We start from the raw sequence: 17,309 nt of genomic DNA, 5'->3' as shown, positions 1-17,309 counted from the left end.
GTGTGTTTCTCAAGTTTCATCCCAGTCTGTAATTTCATTTTTCATCCTCATAACAGGATCTTTCAGAGAGTAAAAATTTTTAATATGAAATGCAGTTTATTGATTTTTTTTGTCTTGTTTTGTGGATCGAATTTTGACATCATATCTAAGAACTGTGCCTAAGCCAAAGGCCTGGTTTTTTTTCACATTATTTTCTAAAAGTTTTTAGTTTTGCATTAAATCTATCATTTATTTTTAGACAATTTTTAATAAGGTGGGAAGCTAGCTCAAAATTAATTTTATGCCTGATGGATTGTCCCAGTTCCGCTGGCTCCTTCCTGCCTTGGGTTTTCCAGCTGACTCTACTTAGTGCCGGGTTACTTCTGGCTTCTGTGTCCTGCAGTAATTCCCATGACGGTTCTTCCCCAGTGCCACACTGCGCAGAGCCATTCTATATACATTTGGGGAAAGATCGTTTCATAATTAAAGTATGACTATGGCCGTCTAAGGCCCAATGTCGCCTTGCCCGGGAGCTGGGCGTGGCACGCAGAAACGTGACTCCGTTTTGCCTCTGGTCACAGCTGAGGCCTCCATGGCCCTGTGATGCAGCCACTCAGAAACCAGACATGCACACCTGTAATCGCAGCACCCAGGAGGCTGAGGCAGGAGCAAGACAGACAGCACCAGCCGAAGACATCCGGGTTCTTTGAGCACTGAGTAGTAACACAGAAGAGAAAGGTTTCACCTTGGGGTGGGGGCAAGTTCCTCATCAGCTTAACCCATCCCAGCTACTGTTGCAGGGATTCGCTGCCACACAGGCCCACCACCGCCCCCACGTCACTGGGTGCTCCCTCCAATTATTGTGCACACCCAGTAAGTGACGGCCAGCTGGGAGAGCCCTTTCTTTGTGCTCTCTGAGGCCCTGACCCCCTGGTCCCCGGGTACTGGGAGCTCACATAAGCCTCTGGTCTTTTTTCTGTAGACCTCACTGTCCCCCTTTCTAGGCAGCTGGAGGGTTGATTGGCCTCTGATACCACACAGCCTTGGCCAATCCGGCCACATTTGAAGCCCTGAAATGGGGTAAAGTGATTCCTTCCATTTCATTCTCTTTTTTTTTGGTACCGGGGATTGAACTCGGGTCCTTGCGCAGCAGGCGGCAGAACCACTGAGCTAAATCCCTGGCCCCTCATTACTCCTTTTAAAATGATTTAGCTGTTCTGGTTCTTTTGCTTTCCATATAAGTTGCAGAACAATCTTGTCTGTGTCTGCTAAAACCTTGTGAGGTTTTAAGAGTGATGAGTGTCAATTTGGGTAGAGCAAGCATCCTCATTATGTTGATTCTTCCAGTCCACGGACACAGGGTCTCTCCATTTATTGAGATCTTTGGCTCCTTGCCAGAGGTAGTGGTACACGCCTGTAATCTCAGCACTCAGGAGGCTGAGGCAGGAGGATTATCATGAGTTCTAGGCTAGGTGGGCTACAGAACGAGTTCTCAGCCAGCCTGAGCTACATAGCAAGACTCTGTCTCCAAAACAAATAACCAAACAAAAAAATAGATCTTTGGTTTCTTTCATCTGCATTTTGTGGTTTCCAGCTTTAAATAGGAGGGAAGTAGGGACACACTGCAACACAAATGAAACTCAAATCCATTATTTCACGTGAAATCAGACAATCACAAAAGACAAACTCTCTATGACTGCACTCAGATGAGAACCAGGGAGAGTGAAATTCACGGGAACAGAACCGCGAGTGTTTGCTGCCGGAGCTGGGAGAGAAGAGGAAGGGGTGGGGGGCTGCGTTTGACGGGGACAGAGTTCCGGTTGGGATGATGAAAGGTTCTGGAGAGGCACAGTGGTGACAGCTGCACAAAAACGCAACGCACAAAGTGCCATGGAGCTCTGCGACTTGAAAGCGGAACCGTGGTGAATTGTGTAAGGCGCGTTCTCCCGAAGGGACGCCTTCCAGGTCAGAGCACAGAGGCAGAAGACGGAACTCCCGGAAGCCTCCAGCTGGAGCCGGCTTTGAGAGCGCTGCCCGGGACCTGTGCTTATCACTGCGGGTCTTCCTCCCTCCGGGTGAGGACTTCTGAGATCGGACAGCGTGGGCTCGGGGTCTCCTAGAGATCAGGTGTAAAGACAGGGAACTGCAACTGCTGAGTGAGGCAGGCGGGTTCTGCCTGCGGGTGTGGGGAACACATCTGCAGTCTGGCCGGGGCGACGATGTCAGTGGAGCCTGCGGCAAGTCCTGGGCTTCGAACCCAGGGCCTCTGCACTGAGCCGTATCCCCAGCCTTTTAAAGTTTTTGTCTTGATGGGCCGGGGATTTAGCTCAGTGGTTCCACCGCCTGCTTCACAAGCGCAAGGTCCCGAGTTTGACCCCCGGTACCAGACATAAACAAATAAATAAATAAGTAAAATTTTTATTCTGAGACAGGCTTTCGCTTAGTTGCCCAAATTTGCAATCTCCCTGCCTCAGCCTCCCAGAGTGCTGGGATCACAGGTGTGCACCACCACACCCAGCTGGCAGGACTGGGATTGGACCCGATAAAGAATGAAGTCGAGTAGCAAGGGGCTGATGACACTCAAGGGGGATGAAGGAGCTGCCGGAGGACACTAATGGGGAGCCGAAGCCTGCATGAGGGGTGCGCAGTGTAAGAACCGAAAGAACAGGAAGCTGTGGCTGAGAGGGGATGGATGGTCAGGATTCTTGGTAAAGCAGATCCTAGAGGTGACAAGGTCCGCGGTGCGGGTGGCTGAAGGGGAGGAACTGGAAGGACTTGAGGTCAACGGCTCAAGGGCAGCCTAAGGTCACATGGCAAGTCACAGGGAGAGGGGGTTCAAGCTGGACTCGGGGTCAGGAAGGAGCTGAAAACGGGGCCTTGGCACTGTGAGCAGGAGGGGAAGATGGGGCAGGGCCGGTCCAGGCAGCAGCTGCAGGAGGGACATCGGGGGCTGGAAGGGTGCTGACCTGTCAGACGCTTGGGCGTCTCTGCACCCCAAGCCCTGCCTGGGCGGGGACATTGGTGTGAGACACGGGTGCCGCTGGGGTCACTGGCCCCAGGGGAGGTGGCACCCACAGAGGGATGGAGATGGGGCTGGGGCATCTGGGAGCCAAGGCTGGGTCAGGAGGGAGGCAACACGGGCCCTTAGGGCCGTTCACAGGGGCACGGTGTCTGCGGCCACAGAGGGGAAAGAAAGGATGCGGCTGAGGGACAGGCTGCTGTGTTCAGAGGCCTGGAGGGGCCTGAGGTGGGGGCCACAGGGACTAAAGGCTGAGCCCCAGGGCAGGCAGGGCCCTGGCTAGGTTGCGCCCACACTGTAGCCAAGACCATACACGGTGGGGAGTGACACAGAACCACGTGATTTCAGAAGATGTGGAAAAGCAAACTGGATGTGAGCATGCACACCTGTCATCCCAGTTACCTGGGAGGCTGAAGCAGGAGGACTGCATGTTCAACCTCAGCCTGGGTAGTTTACTGAGGTGCTGTTGCAAAATAAAAATAAAAAAGAACCCTGTGCAAGTACTAACCGGGCCGATCCTGCTTAGCCTGTGAGATCAGAGGGCACCAGGCATGTCCTAGGTGGTATGGTCACAGGTATCCACCAAGAAATCAAATAATAACAAATGCTGGCAAGGGTTCAGGGAAAAAGGAATGCTTTCTACTTTGCTTATGGGACTGCAGACTAGTACAACCACTGTGGAAATCAGTAAGGAGATTCCTCAAAAACTAGCTAGAAATTCCACTCCACCCAGATATGCCCCTTCTAGGTGTCTTCCTGAAAAAGTGAAAGACATCATATTATAGTGATCCACACATACCCGTGTTCATAGCAGCACAATTCATAACATGTGTGGGAAGCAGCCTAGAAGTCTACCCACAGATGAATGGATAAAAAGAACATGGTATTTACATACAATGGAGTAGTACCCTGCCATAAAGAAGGATAAACTTGAGGTATTTGCAGGAAAACAGATGCACCTTGAGACCATAATGTTAAGTGAAATAAATCAGACACACAGCTTAAATATCACATGGTTTCTCTTACACGAGAAACCCAAAGTATAAAGAGCAAAGAATAAAAAGGTGGCTGCTAGGAAACAAGGATGTGTTATGTACATGTGCTAACTCCCCACAGTGAATGTGATCATTATGTATGGAAGACCCATGCTAATAACAAAGAATAAAAAATAACTAAGGGGCTGGGGATGTAGCTCAGTGTGAAGCCATTGAGTCCATTCCCTGTCACTACATGAAAACACACGCAGGCACAGAACAGAAAAGCAGGTGACAAGAAAGCCCCGCAGGACACAGCAGTGTTGTCCAAGGCCGCTTTCCTGGACCAGATGTGGCCCCGCAGGCTCCTGGCGGACTGCGCTCCTCGCTCCCCTGGCGATCCCTTCACTGTGAGGCCTGCGCCGATTTGCAACAAAACCCGGCATCTGTAAGGGGCACCGGCGGGATCGCCAGTCACTGTGCCGTGCTGGGAAGAGGTCAGAGGAAACGGGAGGGATCCCAGCCGCGGGCAGAGGGGGCTCTGCGCCCCGGGGGACCCAGCCTCAGACTGACGACAGCTGCTGGGTCCTGGCGGCCCTGGGCTGTGTGAAGGACGGGGACCCGATGCAAAACCCTGGCCGAGGCTGGATAGGGAGACAGAGCTATCCGGGCCTGTATCAGGGTGTGGACTTCCGGGGGAGCAGGGGCTGAATGTCAGCAGAGATCCTGGGTGTCTCCGGAGCCTAGCATGGTGGCCACGCAGGCAGGAAGGACTCTAGCGTTGAAGGGGAGGCCTCAGCGGGCCCGTGGGCACGTCTTCTAGGGCTACCACTGCCCTCGGAACGATGCGCTGTGCCCACCTGGAGTTGATTTCCCAATGTGGCCGCCAGTCCTGCTGTCCCTCTCTGCGGGCACCTGGCCCGACCTCCCATTCCACCGTCCCCCAGGACTTGCTGGGATATGTGAACATCAGGGACTCCTGTTTGCTCCCTCCTGGAACACTCACTTGCACCCGCTCGGGTTTAGACCTGGTGGAGAAGCCCGTGCAGACTGGTCACACAGAGGGACAGTGAGGTCCCACCTGGCTGTCTGGGCAGGGACAGGACATGAGGGACCTTCCAGCCTGGCAGCCAACAGCAGGAGGCCAGTCGGTCCACACAAGCCCTCAAGGGAACAGTTTTGTCGCTTTAAGCTAAGTGTGAGGGTGGTTTTTCAACGTATCAACTGGTACCCAATGGTGCCAACCATGGAGGGGTGAGCAGGGTTGCCAAGGGCGCGGTCGCAGCTGCTCATGGCTGCTTGCGTACCATTCTGTCCCCCACGGGATGCAGCCATGTCTGAGTTCTGCTCCCATCTACAGCTTCCTGACGTTGCTCCTGGAGACACCGGGCTGGAAAGAGTCTCAGAGAACATAGGGCAATGGCCCCAGGCCACAAATGGAGAAACGGAGGCTCAGGGAGGGAGCTCAACCTGCAGAGCTGGTGTAAAGCTGGGCAGAGCCCAGCCGCTGGCCCGGTGAGGAACTCCAGCTCCCTGGGGCCGGCTCTCCTGTGCCCCTTCCCTCAGACCTTCCTGCAGCTCGGCCTCCTCCAGGGGCCACACCAGGGTCCAGGTCACTTCCACAGGGGGAAGCCAGCCCTGAGGGGTGGGGATACCTGTGCTGCGACCCTCTCTCTCCTCCTCATCGCTCTGTCTCCAGACAGGATTTCTACCAGGCAGGGCTCTGGAATAACGGCCGAGGGTATGGCCGGGAGGAAGTGGAGAGGACCGGGCAGCCAGCAGCCAGAGCCTCATTGGTCTCCGGCTTCTTCTTCGTATTGTTGAGGACCTTTCATGCACAGTACCTCCCTAGCTCTCAGGTGGTAGAAACCTGGCTGAACTGCTGTGTGCTGTGTCCTCTGCTCTCTCTTGGCCCAGAGACCACACACCCAGGCTGGCCAGACACCCTGGTTCTCCAAAAGCCAGAGATGTGGGTTTTGTTTAAAATCTCTGGCTTAGTAAATGTGGCCACCTGCAGCGTGCTGCTTCCCGGACCCAGTGGGTCGCCACGTCCCTCCGTCAGTGAGCTGGGGTCACTCAGGACTCTGCTCTCAGGGGCAGGAATCCGGGCAGCACCCAAGCCCATCTCCCTTCCAGACCCCTGTCCCCTCTCCTGGGGCCCTCTCCTTATCCTCATCCCTCCTGCTGACAGAGTGAGGCTCTGGTCCGTCCGGACCCTGCTGAGCCACCCCCATCCCCGGGCTCCTCCCGCCGCGCCCTCCCTCCCCGCTCTGTTCAGCTGTTTCTTGGGCAGCTTTCGGTTCCTGCCAGGAGCCTCTCACTTGCAGGTCCTCGCTTCCGTGAGTGCGGATCCTCTGCTCCGACATGCGCTGCCTCTCCCGGGGTCTCCACAGCCACAGCGGCGGGACCTGCACTCTGCAGTTTCGCCCACACCAGGAGGCTCTGCTTCCGCTTTCTCTTCTTTCGTTCTGTAGAACCTGAAAAGCCAGGCTCTTTTCCGAGGAATATCATGCACTGAAATGCAGAGAAACCGCCCTCGACCCAGGGCTCTGAAGGGGGCTCCCCGCGAGCTCTGCCGGTTTCATCTCTGCGCCAGCGACCTTTGCGCTCCTCAAGCCACAGGAAAGGAGGTTCTGCTCCAGCCCGCTGCGGTTCCCTCTCTCGCAGCAGCTGGCTTTCCAGTCGTTTACAGAGAGGTGCTGGTGGCTTTGGAGGGAGAAAACACAGGCTGGGATCATAGATGCAAAGGTGCGGGCGATGGAGTCAAACCAACAGATGAGATTCACAGAAAAGAAAGGAAACGCGTGCTCCAGCTGCTTCAGAAATAAGTCCCAGGAAGCTGCGCTGGGTAGCAGTTCAGAGGGACAACTCCGGGGAGCAGGTCCTGAGGGAAAGAAAGACCGAGCTGACATACAGGTCGATGAGAGCAAATCCTGAGACACTGGCTTGAAAATCAGTTGCAAAGATCCGATGGTCTCTGCGCTCAGAAAGCAAATGATGCCTACACGGGGCCCGGGGAAGAAGGGTCTAAGCATCAATGCGGGCGATGGCGTCTAGGCTGAATTCTCTAGAAGTCTGAGAATAGAGCCAATAATTAGTGGCCTCGTTACACGAAGTTACAGCGTAAGTCTCTTAGATATGGGAGGTTGCAAATAACACAGAAGCGGTGCTGGTCTTTTCTCAGAAGCTCTTCTGGTCTCAGTATCCGCTGTCCAGTGCTGGGTCTCAGGCCCCTCAGAGACTGGCTGACGCAGCCCGGGTCGGTGCGTGCTCACGGGAGAAAGTGAGTTCCCTGCTCCTGTAGGAGCGGGAGGGGGCGGATGGCCGCACGTCAACCCGTTGCAGGGGGGTTTCCTACCCTGGAAACGGCCCTTCCTAGACTCTCTCCGAAGAGAGAACTGAAAGTGCCAAGTGATCCTACGCCAGCCACATCCATCTCAAGGGTCGTCAGAGGTGATTACGACGGTAGTCACATCTATCTCAACTGTTTATAAAGATGTTCTTGAAACAAGTTTTTAAATACTAAAGATATTAGAGCTGTAAGGCCTATGTTGGGACCAAGCGTCCAGAAGCAAAAGGAGCGGTGAAGCTCTGGCTCCTCCTCGGTTGGAGGAGCCACTCCGGGGAGGGTGGGAAGGGCCGCCGTGTCAGAATGAGTTTCTTGTGGCGTACACACACACGCACACACACACAGTGTCAACACAAATTTATTCTCTTAGAGTGTGGAGGTCAGAGGTCTCCGCTGAACCTTAGTGGGCTAGAATCGAGGTACTGGAAGGGCTGGCTCCTTCTGGAGGCTCTGGGAGAAAACCCACCCTTTGTTTCTTTCACCTTTCCTTGGGTGACAGCATTCTTTGGCTTGTGGCTACATCCAATCTCTGCTTTTGTTATCACTTTCCCTCTTCAGTAGTTCCAACTCCCTCTACCTTCCTCTTACGTTCTTGTGATTCCACTTAACACCAACAGGATAGTGTCTGCGCTCCAAGAACCTTGACCGAATTGCACCTGCCGAGCCCTTGTCGTCTGTAAGTGAGGGCTGGACGTGGAGGGGACCCTTCCTCAGAGCCCGCGGGGTCATCTCGTGGGCTCCTCTGTTTGAGTGGTGCTCTTTCTTGGCTCACTGTGGTGGGCCTCGTTATGAGGGGGCAGGAGCAGCAGGCCAGGAGTCATAGACTCAAGAGTCCACAGGGGCCGGGTGGGCGGCATGGGGGGCTGTGACCACAAGGAGCGGCAGGGTCTCTGGCGTGGCTGGGAGTGCAGGGTTTCCCCAAATCCTGGTCATCAACATGAGGGCAGCACAGCACTCTGTGAGCCAGGCTCATCGGTCTAGCTGCTTCCTGCTTGGCAGTTGCTCTGTTTTCTGTTGTTTCAAAGCCACTCTACTGAAACATCCGTGAGCAGTCCAGGAAAGAAATTCTTTAAGAAATACCAATGTCTGTTCCCTGCCATTGAGAGAAGACGGAGCTGGCTGGCTTCTATCAGCCACGCACCTGGAAGCTCAGATGAAAATGAGTATCTAATTCTAAATACAGGAAACTAGATTTTCCACAGAAAAAGGTTTTAACCCTTGCTGAGTTCTTTGCATTTAAATTCAAGAAAAAACCCCTAAAGACTTCCTTACTTATCAACCACAAGATGACTCCAGCCTTATCTGGCCAGGAGCCTATCAGACCATCTGTGAAGATGCTGAGCTTTCAAAGAGCAAGTTCTGAGCTGAGGCCCCGGAGGAGGACATGGAAGAGTTGCTGCCCTTTGCAAAAAGCTCGCTATGACAGGAAGACATGTTTGACTTATCTCAGGCTGCCCCACCTGCCGAGAACAGATGTGCTCTCAGTGACGGGAGTGTCTGCAGTCCCATAGCTCCGGGCCCAGCTGTGGTCCCACAGACGTGACCTGGTATTAGTTAAGTCTCACCGCCCTGGAGTTCCGGGTGTCCTTGGGCAGGTCCTTCGAGGGCCAGTCATCAGGCTTGGACTTGACTCCCTGGCAGGGCCCCCAGGCCATCTGAGCTCCCGTCCCCGCAGTATAAGCCTGTGCCGCAAAGAACGAGGCCGCTGGCTGCTGGCGTCCCGGACACGTCCTGGGCCATGGCGATTTTCATTTGTCAATCATTTCTCTAAGGCTGAAACAAGACAGATAACAAATCTCGCAGCGGAGAGCCTGACCAGCCCTGCCTGAGCCAGCTGTGCACACACGTGGCGAGTGTATGCCCCACACACAGAAGAGAGAAAGGTGGTTTTTTCTTTGTGGTCCTTTTCTCCTAGAGGAGGAACCCCATTCTACTCACAGGGAGAATATGAGACCAATTCCAGTGGGGGGACCGTCCATCAAATACCCGACCAGCACTCCGCACCGCAGCCACCTTCATCGAAACGCAGAGCTTCCGAGGAAATGTGAGTCTGCAGAGACAGTGAACGTGGCGGTCGAGCACAGCATGGCGTTCCCAGCTGCTGGAAGGACCCCGGGGTAGAAGCTAGGGAATTCTGATAAAGGGCAGCTTCAGTTAATAACGATGTGACCAATATTGGTTCACTAATTAGAAAAAAATAAGTGCAAGAAGTTAGCAATAGAGACTACGAGGGATGGGTTGTATGGGAACTCTCGGTACCCTTTGCGATTTTTCTGTAAACCTAGAATTGTTCTAAAATGGTTTTGTAAATCAATCCCCTGCAAGCGGGCTGCATCTGTGCTATTTTCCAGCTGATGACTCATCAGCATGCTTGAGGGGTGTTCAGGGCCCTGAGGCGCCTTCAAGCTCGGTTTCCTAATTGACAGCGCAGACACAGCATGAGTTGGCAGCCGCCTGGTGCCACCTGCTGAGCGCCTGTGTTGTCCCTCATCCCGCCCCTCACGGTCCCCCACTCCCTGAGGCCTGGTCCCTGCCGCTGCAATGCCCAGGGGCTTCCTAGAGTCAAACAATAATGTCTCCGTCCACAGCCGGAGCGGAGCTTGGCAGGGCTGAGGCAGGCAGAGGAACCAAGATGTGGTGCACAGGGCGGCAGACTGGATCCTTCGAGGAGATCAGCACGTCAGAGCTTTGAGCCATTTTTCATGTATCCAAGAAATAGCCTAGGTGCCTACCGTGGGCCAGATCCTGTATGAAGTGTTTTAACTAAAAGAGTGAGCACATTAAACATTTTCCAAATGACATAATGCTCACTCTGTATTACCTGGACAAGGAACATACTGGGATTTGGGGCCACCCTTCTCCCCACAGGAGGGGCTCCTCTTGGGGTCTCCCCAGCAGGGAGTAGCATCTTTCTGTGGTCCTCAAGGCCTCCAAATACCAAGCGGTGGGGACCATAGCTTGGATGTGGAGAGAGCCCCAAAGTCTGGGTGTTGAAGGCTTGGGCTCCACCTCGTGGCTTTATTTTGGGGCGTGGTGAGGCCTATGGGAGGTGAGGGTAGGTAGGGAGATCCTCAGCTCCCTGCGAGAGGCCCTCCTGGGCTATTTGTGTCCCTGCTACCTGGCTCCCAATTATGAATGGTTTTCACTGCCACACACTTCTGTTGTGATATGCTACCCTCCACAGAGGCCCATAGGAACAAGGCTGCATGGTCTTGGACAGGAACTTCCGGAGCCAGGAGCCAAATAACCCTTTTCTCTTTATAACTGAAAGGTCTCAGATGTTTCACTACACAGTAACGTAAAGCTGATTAGCAGAAGATTGTACCGTGGGAGGGGGTGACTGTGGCCGTAAATGTACCCAGAGTGTGCACTTGCCTTTGGAATGGAGGGATTTGGAGCACTTTGGAAGAGGAAACTTTGATTTCTTCAATTAGCACATTGTAATTTTCAATATACAGGTTATCAGAGGCCAGTCAATCCTCTGGTCTGCCTAGAAATGGGAAACAGCAAGGGCTAAAGAAATACAGTAGAGACATGTAATTTCATAGTACATGGGTCTGGGAGATCAGTGCCTCCAAGTGGGCAGAGAGAAAGATACTCTGAGCTTACCGCTATGTATTGGGTACACTCGATAATTGCAGGGAGCGTCAGGTGACTTGGGACTCAGAGAGCAGCAGTGATCTTAGGCTGATGAGGATGGTTAGGAGAGAATTCTCACAATAGTAGCAGGGATGAGGTAGCAGGCTAGTAAAGAATCTGTCCTTCCTTCCTGGTTAAACCTTTCTCTCTTATTTTTATTACTACTTGGTTCTTGAAGAAACAGGATGCTTTCAGCCAATGTACTCTTGCCCTTGAGCAACACAGAATCATGGAACCATTGAGGCCTCAACTTGTGACTGTAGGAAAAATGGAGTTGTGTTTCTGCATGTCATAGCTGGATCAAAAGCAAGGGACATTGGGTCTTAGCTATAGTCATACTTTAATTATGAAATGATTTTTCCCTCAATATTATGTAGAGTGGGTCCAGACAGTAGGTCATATTCATACTTTGCTAGATTGATAACTGAGTTTTAAATTTTCTTTGGAGCAATTAAAAATGGTAATGTGTGTGTGGTATATTTTAATACAATCTTTAGAGAAGTTTTAGGTTTATAGCAAAATTGAGAAGAATTAGCTGGGCATGGTGGAACACACCTATAATTTCAGTACTCAGGAGGCTGAGGCAGGAGGATCAGTGTGATTTTTGAGGCCAGCCTGGCTACAGAGTGAGTTAAAGGGCAGCTTGAACTACACAGAGAGGAACTCTGTCTGAAAAAAATAAAAATAAAAATAAATTAAGAAGATGACTTGGGCTATCCCATATTACCTCTTCCCTCACTTGCATATCCGTGTCTATTATTAACATCCTCCACCAAAGTGACACATTTCTTACAACTGATTAACTTTCACTGACACATCACTATTATCCAAAGTCCATAGTTTACATTAGGATTCACCTTCTATGGGTTTAGAAAAATGTATAGTGGCATATATCTATCCTTACAGTACCATGTAGAGTGGTTTTGCTACCTTAAAAATCTTCTGTGCTCTATGTATGCATCCCTGTGCCCCTCTGTCTGTATTGTGTTTTAATTTTTCTTTCCATGTATTTTTGTTAGTATGCAAAACTGATTGATTTTTATGTGTTCATCTTGTGTGTGAAAACTTGCTGAGTTTATTTGTTAGTAATAGGGATTGTTTCAATAGATTTCTTTGGGTTGTTCTGTTCAGAATATCACATCATCTGAAGTAAGGACCATTTTAGTTCTTCCTTTCTAATCCGTCTGCCTCTGATCTCCTTTTCTTGCCTTATTGCACTGGCTAGCATTTCAAGTAATCTCTCCAACAACAATGGTGAAAGTGAACAACTTTGCCTTGTTCTCTACCTTGGGGAATACCACTAATTCTTCACCATTAAGAATGATGCCACCACTAGGCCTTTTGTGAAGCTGAGGAAACTGTCTAATCCTACTCTTTCATGAATTTTTGTTACAAATGGATGTTAGATTTTGTCAGATCTCCATCGATCTATACAGTCATATGGTCTTCATTGTTTGCCTCTTACAAGGCAAATTATACTGATTGGCTGTCAGATGTTGAGCCAGCTTTGAATACTTGGAATGAATCTCATTTTTTTTCATACAGTACAAATGATTTTATACAAGTGCTGTTAAATTCAATTTACTAACGTTTATTGATTTTTGTGTCTATGTTCACAGTGTCTAGTTTCTTTTTCCTTTTTGTGCTATCTTTGCCTTGTTTTAGTATCAGTGGCTTGCTTAGTGTCTAGCTTCATAAGATGAGTTGGGAAGTACCTTTTCTGCTTTTCTGGAAGAGACTGTTAAAAATTGACATTAATGCTTCTTTACATGTTTGGCAGAATTCTCCAATGAAAACTTCTGGTCATGAAGACTTCTTTGTGAGGAGTTTTTTAATTTATGTGTTGAACTTCATTAATAATTATTTTACAATTCATGTTATCTATTTCATCTTGGTTGAATTTCAACAGTTTATGGTCTTTAAGAAATCAGTCAATTTCTAGATGTTGTTGTATGTATTAGGGTAACCTTGAGTGTAGTATCCTTTTTATTATCACCTGCTTCATTCCTGATACCAGTGATTTGTGTCTTTGCTTTTTATTTTTGTCAACTTTTTAATCACTTTTATTGATTTTTTGTTGATTTTTTTTTAAGGACTAGCTTATTTTTCTCATTGAGTTTTCTGAATTGTTTTCCTTGCATTTTCATTGATTATGTTCTTATCTAAAGATAAGGTTTCATACTTCAAAACATATTTAATTGACAAATAAAGATTACATATATTCAAGGTATAAAACATGATGGTTTGGTATACATATGTAGTGTAGTGATTATCACAATCAGGTTAATCAACATACCTATCACCACTCATGCTTTACCTTAGATACCCAGAACTTGTTTATCCTGGAAGTTTGCACCCTTTGATCAGCTTCTTACTACTGACCCAATCCTCTTGCTCTTGGAACCTGTCCTGTGTTCTACTTTCTGCATCTATGAATCCATCTTTTTCAATTACACCTGTAAGTGAAATTGTACAGTGCTTGTCCTTTCATGCTGGGCTTATTTCACTTAGCATAATGTCCTGTATGTTCATCGATGTTGTGGCAAATGACAAGGTTTGCAAATGATCTCTTCTGTGATCAAATAATATTTTGGGGTATGTGTGTATGTATTTGTGTGTATCGCACATTTCTTTATCCATTTATCATCAGTGGTCACTTAGGTTGTTTACATTTCTTGCCTTTTGTGAATAGTGCTGAAATAACCACCAATATCTCTTTGGGAAACTTAGTTTCTTTTTGGAAATATCCTGGACTCTATGGGAAGTCTATTGTGAGTATTTTTAGGGACTTCCATCCTTTCCCAATAATGGCTGTGCCAATTTGCATCTCCACCAACAGTGGGGTCCCTTTTCTCCATATTTTTTCCAATCTTACCACTTATCTTTTTTATAATAGCAAACTAATAGGTATGAGGTAATGTGCCAGTGCAATTTTTATTTGCATTTCTCTGATGTCTAGTGATAGTGAGCATCTTTTCACATATCTACTGGCTATTTGTATATCTTCATTAGAAAAATATCTATTTGGGTCCCAAAGTTTTGAGCTCCTACAAATAGCATATGCTATGAATATGCACTTATATACAGAGGTTTACTCCATGGGTTCTTGTTTTTCTTGGGAAAATACCTGGGATTGACATGTCCGGATCATATGGGTGGTGTAGGCTTAATTTTCAAGAACTGCAATCTGTCTTTCATATAGTTTTGCCTTGAGAGCTTTTTAAAAATGCTATATAGGGGCTGGGGATTTAGCTCAGTGGTTCTGCCGCCTGCCTTGCAAGTACAAGGTCTTGAGTTCAATCCCCAGTTTAAAAAAAAAAAATCAGTAAAAAATGCTATATGATCGGAAATCTAGCCAAAATGCAGGTTAAAACTTCAGCAAAAAAGGCTTTCATTGTAGTTTGTCTCATAAAAAGGAAAAACTTGGAAATTACTCATATGCCACACAGGCACGCTATGTGCTACCCAGGGATGGAATATCAAACACTCAATGAGCAAGCTATTTATAAAGATATTTAATGTTGATGCAAATGTTCTGGATAAAATGATAAAATGATTAAGTGAAGAAAAACACACACTCTACTAATCACATTCACAGAATTGTTCTTACAGCAGTTGAGACGATAAGCTCCAGAAGAAGTGAGATCCTTCTGTTCTTTGGTCCATTTTTCTCTTTCAGTTTCAAATATTATTGAGTGAGAAAAACACGTGTATTTTAACAACTGCATTGAAGTGTGCTTTATATATCATGAAGTCCACTCCTTTCAAGTGTGCAGTTCAATGATTTCTCTTATTTATTCATTTGTGATCCTGTAATTGAACCAAGGGCCTTGGCACCGAGCTACATTCTGAGCCCATTTTTAACATTTTGATTTTGAGACAGGGACTTGCTGAAAGGGGACAGTGACGCTCAACAACTAGGCCACGCTACCTGAGAGGTCGGACTGGAGATTTTATTCAAGGAGTGGGAGCAGAGAGAGAAAGGAGGAAGAAGAAGGTGGGGGAGAGAGAGAGAGAGAGGGAGAGAAAACAAAGAAAGGAAGGGCCTTTTATTGGTTTGGGGTTGGGCTATTGCTTAATTATGAGGAGTGGGCTACTTTTCACCTATCACGGGCCAGGTTGCCCTTTATGGGTTCAGTCCTGCAGAAACAGGTTTAACTTCTCTGGACCCCTGTGGCCTTGTGGGGGAGGGAAACTAAAGATAAGGGCATGAGGTCATTTTAAGAGCCAAGAAGCACCAGGAAAATGCAGCCTGTGATGGCAGAGTCAGGTCCCGAAAACTTGCTAAGTTGCTAAGTTGCCCAGTCTGGTTTCAAGCTTGACCTGCTGCCTCAGTCTCCTGGAGTGACGGGCCATTTCCAAGTGGGTGTCACCATTCCAGCTTCCCTGATTTTTAATACATTTACTCTGTGCTGAAATCATCACCATAATCTGTATTTAATCCCTCTAATAAGGTCCCTCATTCCCGTTTACAGTTATTTCCTGTTCCTATTCCAAGCAGTGCTGTGCCTGTACATTTGCATTCTCTGGACATTTCATATGAATGCAATCACATCGTATGCAGTTTCCTATGTCTGGCTGCCTTGCTTTAGTGACGTGCTTTCGGAGGTCACATCTTACTGAGCACGTGTCAGTAGCACTCCTTTGATTTGCAAAACAGCATCCCACTGCACAGGTGTACACGTTGTCTGTTTGTGAGTCGGTAGATATTTGGGTTGTTTCTTTTGGGCTGTTATTAATAACGCCGATGTACCTGTGTACAGGTTTTTTTGTTGTTGTTGTTGTTGTTTTTTTTTTTTTTTTTTTGCAGACATGCTTTTATTTCTCATGGGTATTGACTTAGAAGTTGACCTGCTAGGTCATGTGACAACTCCATGTTTAACGTCTTAAGGAAACGGTGGACTATTTTCCAGAGCGGGAGTAACATTAGAGACTCACACCTCCACATGCTTGCTAGTGTTCTTCGTTGTATGTATGATTTATTATGCCATTCTGGTGGTGTGAAGTGGTATCTCATTGTGTTTTTTCTTTTTTTGGTAGCGGGGATCGAATTTGTGACTTTGCCCTTGTGAGGAAGACATGGTGCCACTGACTTCAACCCCTGGCCCCTTGTTGTGGTTTTAATTTGCAGTTGAACTTCTCTAATGACTAATAATATGGACCATCTTTCATGCTTTGTTAGACATTGGCATAGCTTCTATTCATGAAATGCCTGTTCGCATATTTGGCCTACATTTTACCAAGTTCTTTGATTTCTTGATAATGAATTGAACAAGCTCTTTGTAAATGTTGGATACAAGTCCTTGATCAGATCCGATGTGTTTTTTTTCAAATATATCTTCCAGGTTTATTTCTTATCTTTTTATTTTCTTGATGTTGTTTTTTGAAGTGCAAAATATTTTTAATTTTTTTCTTTTTATTGTTTTGTTTTGTGTTTTTTTGTTGGTTTTTTTTTGTTGTTGTTCTTTTTGGTACTGGGGATAAAACTCAGGACCTTGTGCTTTCGAGGCAGGCGGCTGTACCCCTGAGCTAAATCCCCGGCCCAAGACATTTTTAATTTTAATGAGGTTCCCCTTATCAATGTTTTTATTTGTGAAAAAAATTGCTTTTGTTGTTGCATCTAAGAACTCTTTGCCTCAAAGTCCTGGAAATCTTCATCTGTGGTTTTATCTAAACGTTTGTTTCAACTTTTTCTGTGATTCATTTTGAGCTAACATTTGTGTATGGCGTGAGGTGAGAGTCCAAGTTCACCTTTTTGCATACACATAATTTTATCATGAAATGTTTTTATACAATACTAACTAGTATTGATGATATAGCTTAATATTTAATTTCATGAATGTGGTATAGACAGTGGGGTGCTAGTGTCTCACAACTGTCTCTCAAAGAAAAAAAGGTCTTGATTGGTAGCATTTGCCAACTTCTCTGGTGCAAATAAATATACCAACCATGTCCAATTTCGAGCCTCCAGTGCAACAGAACTAATGGAGTTGGGAAACTAATGGCATAGTTGGTTCTTAGGTGCTTCTTCAACCTTTCAGGGGTCTCTTTTTGCTTATTTGTCCCTCTTCTGACTTTCAATAAATGAAAGATGCAAAAACACCAGGAAGCCACAGGCTATTTTATTCTGTGCTATGTCAGAGTTCTGGCTCTGGGGGTGGGGATTCCGTTCTCCCCACCGTGCACAGAGCCGAGGGCCGTCTCTCAGCAGCCTCTGTGTGGTCATGTCTCCTCCCATCTACCACACTTAACTTTCAAGGCGACTCCCAGCCCTGCTTCCTGGAGGAGGAGATAGAGAAGATAAAGTTTTGACAAACAAGAGAGGCGCAAATCTGCTTGAACTTCTGCA

The sequence above is a fragment of the Fukomys damarensis genome, unplaced genomic scaffold (assembly GCF_012274545.1).
Source record: "Fukomys damarensis isolate Sample0158 unplaced genomic scaffold, DMR_v1.0_HiC HiC_scaffold_12, whole genome shotgun sequence".
Taxonomy (NCBI): Eukaryota; Metazoa; Chordata; class Mammalia; order Rodentia; family Bathyergidae; genus Fukomys; species Fukomys damarensis.
Note: the sequence above shows the minus strand (reverse complement) of the source record.